Source organism: Macaca fascicularis, chromosome 4 (genome assembly GCF_037993035.2).
Source record: "Macaca fascicularis isolate 582-1 chromosome 4, T2T-MFA8v1.1".
In the NCBI taxonomy this organism is placed as follows: domain Eukaryota; kingdom Metazoa; phylum Chordata; class Mammalia; order Primates; family Cercopithecidae; genus Macaca; species Macaca fascicularis.
In genome coordinates, this window is record NC_088378.1 from 158,845,837 (window position 1) to 158,851,836 (window position 6,000).

At 43.7% G+C, this 6,000-nt stretch overlaps 1 long non-coding RNA gene across 1 annotated transcript; it reads right to left on the reverse strand.

Annotated features, from left to right (window-relative positions):
* Positions 1 to 2,039: 2,039 nt before the first annotated feature.
* Positions 2,040 to 4,058, reverse strand: LOC141410168 (uncharacterized). Its single transcript, XR_012434224.1, has 2 exons — positions 3,969 to 4,058; positions 2,040 to 3,059 (listed from the first exon to the last, which is right to left on the reverse strand). It is a non-coding gene; the product is annotated as an uncharacterized lncRNA (long non-coding RNA).
* Positions 4,059 to 6,000: the final 1,942 nt, after the last annotated feature.

Consider the following 6,000-nt stretch of genomic DNA (forward strand, 5'->3'; position numbering starts at 1 on the left):
TCATCTCTACTATAAATAAATAAATAAATGAATAAATAAATAAATAAATAAAATTAGCCGGGCGTGGTGGCACGTGGCTGTAATCCCAGCTACTCAGGAGGCTGAGGCACAAGAATCAGTTGAACCCAGGAGGCGGAGGTTGCAGTGAGCCAAGACTGTGCCACTGCACTCCAGCCTGGGCGACAGAGCCAGACTCGGTCTCAAAAAATAAAATAAAAATAAAAATATGTTCTCTCTACTGGTTTGGAAGTCATGCATACGATTTCTCTTCTTATGTGATTACCTTTTTATAATTTTTAAGAAGCATACTCGATTTAATAAATGCTAGAGTTAATTAACATTGCCACCCTTTTCCCTAAAATGCCCAAATGCCCAAACTCTGCCCATCTCATCTACTATTATGACCAGTACCCTCATTCCACTTTGTTTTCATACTCCCCAAGCAGTCTTTTTTTTACATATTAGATATTTGTTGAAATTTATCTCATATTGTACATCTCACTGCTTCTTTCTTGGGTCAATTCCTTCGGAAGTGTATTCTTCATTCTTTTAGCTAAGGTCTTCAAGTGGAAAATGCTCTCTGTTTTTGTCTGAAAATGTTTATTTTGCCATATCCTTGAATCATAGTGTAGTTGTAAGTTGACAGTTATTTCTTCTCAGCACTCAAATATATTATTCCATTGGTCTTCTGGCTTCTATTGTTGCTATGGCAAAGTTCCAGACAACCTGATAACTCATTCCTTTGTAGGCAATGCTTTTGTCTTTGAGAGCTTCTAAGATCTTGGCCTTTCTACTTGGTCTGTTTTTTTTTTTTTTTTTTTTTTTTTTTGAGATGGAGTCTCGCTCTGTTGCCCAGGCTGGAGTGCAGTGGTGTGATCTCGGCTCACTACAACCTCCACCTTCCAGGTTCAAGCGATCCTATGCCTCAGCCTCCTGGGTAGCTGGGACTACAAGCACGTGCCACCACGCCTGGCTAATTTTTGTGTGTGTTTTTAGTAGAGATGGGGTTTTGCCATGTTGGCCAGGCTGTTCTCGAATTCCTGACCTCAGGTGATCCACCCACCTTGGCCTCCCAAAGTGCTAGGATTACAGGGGTGAGCCACCACACCCGGCTGGTCTTCTTTTAGTTATACTGTGTTGTGTCCAGTAGAGGATTTCATGTTTTTAACTTGCTGTGGTTCATAACTTTCATTAGTCCTCATTTATCATGTCTTGAACATCTAATAGGTGTGGTTGGTCCTTCACAGTCCACACTCCTTGTCAGTAAGCCCCTCCTCTGCATGTTCTGTCTCTTCATCTCTCTGCACTGGCTTCTGAAGATTCCTCAGCTCTTTCTTTCCATTCATTAGTTATTTATTTGGTAATATATAATCTTTGATTTAACATAGTAAGCTTTAAATGATTTTTAAATTTCTGAGTTATATTTGATTTCTTATTTAGCTCAGTCTAATCTTTTTGATGATGTCTTATTCTGTTATGTTCTTTATTATTATTATGCTTCTTTTATGACTTCTCATTTTAAACATGCTTATTTTTAATCTACCTGATAATCATATTTTATCTGAAGTTGTTGGCAGTTTCATAATTGCTTTTTGTTTTGTTCACTAACTATTGGTTTTGGGGGATTTTTTTTCATGTGTATGGTAGTTGGGGTTTTTTTGTTTTTTGGGATTTTTTTGTTTTTGGTTTTGTCTCAAAGACTGGAGTGTAGCAGCATGATCTCGGCTCACTGCAACCTCTGCCTCCCGGATTCAAGTGATTCTCCTGTCTCAGCCTCCCAAGTAGCTGGGAGCCACCATGCCCGGCTAAGTTTTGTATTCTTAATAGAGATGGGATTTCACCATGTTGGCCAGGCTGGTCTCGAACTCCTGACCTCAGGTGATTCACCCACCTCACTCTCCCAAAGTGCTGGGATTACAGATATGAACCACCATGCCAGGACTGTATGGTTGTTTTTAATTATAAGTTGATCTGTAATTGGGACTTCATGTGAGGATATGCTAGGAGGCCTAGGATGGGTGTATGGCCTCCCAGAAAGGTTTTATTTTTGTTTCAACCAGGTTCCCAAGGATATTATCAGCATGTGGCAGCACTTCATATTAATTTCTTGGTGGGACATGTCTTAGACCACTCTAGTAATATAAATTTTAATATCATATCCATGTGAGGGCACATTAATTATTATAAATTAATTTTAAGGGGAGCTTTTTTTCTTTTTCTCAAGCAAGCTTCCCTGTCATCTCCCTGTGTAAGCAGGCAATGGTTTTCAGTTCATCCTTACACGAGGGTCTCAGTTCCAACTCCCTACTCTTCTGGGACCCAAGCCCCTTCTTGTGTGCCTGCTGGTCATGAAAGCCTAAGCTCCTTGATTTAATATGTTCTGAAGTGAATTCATATTCCCAAATCAGATTCCCAGCCTGGCCAACTGTCCTCCCCAACCTTATCCCCAGCAGCCCCAGGGGCAGCTCAGGCTGGTCATAGTTCTTCCTCCATTTTTGACCCTTCAGTGTTCCCTTACTTTCTTACAGGTGCAGCTAGGCATTTATTAGACTGGATTCAACATTTCTAGAAATTTGCAACAGCTGTTTTTCATATTACATGGAAACCTATGTTGTTGAAAAATAGAAGTATCCAATCTGCTGCTCAATAACCTAAAACCTTGCCGTCACAGGAACCCCTTCTTAACCCACAGAGCTGAAACGCCAAGGTATATTTTCACACATAGCATATTCTTCGACACGTCCTCATACTGAGTATGAAGAGATTTCTGATGAAGGCCATTCCTGAGGAAGCATTTTCAGGCTAACTACAGGCTCCCTTACCATAAAAAAAAAAAAAACCAGACAGTATTTCGCAGCATGTGTCTGGCGTGGGAGTGGGAGTGGAAATTCAGTGGCTCCGAGTCCTGACTTGGGTTCTTCCTTGAAGGTATGAAAGGAGCTTACCCGTATGTTGATCTTCACTTTCAGTGAAAAGGGAAAAGCAAGGTGAATGCAGAGGAAGAACTTCTTGCCTTTCTGAAACCACTAGTTGTCACCTTCATGTTTTCTCTGCTGACACTATAAAAAGAGAAAAACCCAAAATCATTAGAAAACATTGTGGTTACGCATTCTCACTGCCAAGGCAAGCATTTGGTAACCTTGCGCAAAGACAAAGCTAGCCAGGGCCCTCTGCCTCTCTTCTGACCCTCAAACCTTCCTGTCTGATTGCAATTTGCATCACGGCCAGGGCTTCGTCGTTTAATTTCTCTCAGAGAGCGTCCCAACGGAGCATGGCAGAACATTGTGAACCTAGACATTTGAGAAGCTGGTCAGAGTTTGGGGGCCAGGGGAGAAAGCTCTAGAATGTTTTATTAGTTCTCTCACCTGCCCATCCCAAGGCAGGGACTCATGGGGAACAGGTGTGGAGAGAGGGAAGTTTTAATTCACTATTAAACATTTACTAAGCAGCTGGTAGGTGGTGCATAAAAAAAGACCATTCTCAAGAAGTTTACACAGTAGAATACGGTTTCCTTTTTTTTCTGGAGTTGCGGGGGGAGCATCTCACTATGTTGCCCAGGCTGGTTTCTAACTCCTGAGTTCAACTGATCCTCCCATCTCAGCCTCCCAAAGTGCTGGGATTTCAGGCATGAGCCGCAGTGCCTGGCCACTGAATACCATTTCTCACAGTGGGCCTTGCTTGCCTCTCTGGAGTTCTACACAGTTTCTCTCTGAGGGTCTGTGGGGAGTGGGATGCGGGGGCAGAAGGTGGTTCTATGAGGAGAGAGAGAATTAGTGATGGGAGAATTCGGGGAAGGAGAGAGGAATAGTAGAAAAAGGAAATGAGAGTAAGGCATGCCCTTTAAGAAAAAGTCCCGAGGGAGGGGGGCCAGTAAACACGTTTCTGCTGTCTGCCTTGGACAACTGTCAGATGCTGAATGGATCATAAATAGGCAGAAAGAAGTTTGTGATGGGCTGAAAATAGCTCACCTGATGACTGCTGCCAGCGATGGGGACAAAACCCATGGTACTCCCCAGGCACCCAGCTCTCCACCCAGCCTCTGACTTCCTGGCTGGACTGATCTGCAGGATGAGGAAGTTCTGTAAAAGGGGAAGGTGGGGGTTCCCCTCTGCCCCAAGTGTGCCTTCTGAGCCTTCTTTCCAGAGAAGGGCTGAGTGAAAAGAATGCATTTAACCTCGGCCTGCCCACGGACTACCGCAGCAGCTGCCCCTTGTTGAGCTCTGGCCAAGAGTCAAGCCTTCTGTGGTCAGTCCCTTCTGATTCTCCTCTCCCCAGCAACCCCAGTGGGGAGCTCTTATATGCTGGCCTCCAGGTCTCGGGTCCCCATTCCCACAACCCTTCCCTCAAGCCGGTAGAACCTTCGCGAACACCCTCCACTGCTCGCGGCGCTCCCCAGCGTTAAGACCTGAACACCCATGGGCCATTGAGAACCACAGAAGGACTGGAAGGAAAGCCCAAAGTGTGGCTATGTAAATTGTGTTTTTAGATAAAATTTCCCATCAGGTTTTTCCCTAAGGGCTACTTCTTAGTCACCCTGTACTTTCCAGTTATGGTCTTGTTTGTTCACTGAATGAACCAAATAAATAGAAATAACTCTTATTTCAAATACTTTGTCTTTGCTTTCTTTTTTTCTCTTAGAAACTAAAAGCCTGTGAGAGAGTGCCCATCCTCTGCCAAGGAGGAAAGAGGGAGGTGAAACAATTCCTTTGCTGAACATGAGGAAGAAACTGCATAATCCAGCAAGTGGCACAAAAACAAAACACAGAGATACTGGTCTCAGGCTTGATTTGAGGCACTTTAGTGGAAAGTCTTTCCACAGGCACAACACAGTCCTTCAAGGACCATGTAAAGAAAGCCTTTACTTTTTTTTTTTTTTTCTGAGATGAAGTCTTACTGTGTTGCCCAGGCTGGAGTGCAATGGTGTGATCTTGGCTCACTGCAACCTCCACCTCCCAGGTTCAAGCAATTCTCCTGCCTCAGCCTTCCAAGTAGCTGGGATTACAGACACCCACCATCATGCCCGGCTAATTTTTGTAGAGACAGGGTTTCACCATGTTGACCAGGCTGATCTTGAACTCCTGACCTCAGGTGATCCACCCACCTTGGCCTCCCAGAGTGCTGGGATTACAGGCCTGAGCCACCACACCAGGCTGCCTTTTTTTTTTTTTTTTTTTTTTTTAGTGGCAGGAATTTCTATGTTGAAATCTCCTACTTGTATGCTTCTTGCTGTACCTTTGAGCTTGCTTGTCCCTCTCTCTAGAAACTTCTTGCCCAGAATCACAGTCCAACTTCCTCATTCATTTCACCCAAGTGTGTTCAAATGTCACTCTTCCAGAAGAGTCTCTCTTGACCATCTATCTAAAAGATCTAAGCCCTGCACACTCCCTGTACCTTGCCTTAATTTTCTCCCACAGCACTTTTCTCAATCTGACATTATCACACATATTTTTATGCCTATTTATATTTTTTCTCCTCCACTAGAAGGGGGAGGCCATGTATTATTCACTTCCTTTAGTCTCAGGTCCAAGAATAGCACTGGGCATGTAGTAGGTGCTCAATAAATGTTTGCTGAATGGATGTATCAATGAAGACAGATGTACTTGAGATAAATATTGTGGCAATTTGCATTATCAACTTTCATTTTCATGCCTCCTTGTTTTCATGCTGTGAAAGTTGAGGCCAAATGTTAAGTCAGGGGACCCTCACTTGCAACATCAATTCAAGTTTGAGGGGTTCCCAAAACCACCCTTGAGTGTGATGATACACTGAAGGGACTCACGAAGTGGCTGAAAGCTGTTATACTCATGGTTGCCATTTTTACAGCGAAAGAATACAAATTAAAACCACCTGAGGAAGAGAAGCCTAGGGCAGAGTCCAAGAGAGGTCCAGTGTGGAGGTTCCAGGCATCCTCTTTTCATGGAGTCATGGACAGTAGTACCTCCTCCCAGCCATAATGTGTGACAATATGCATGGAATACTGCCAAGCAGGGATGCTCACCT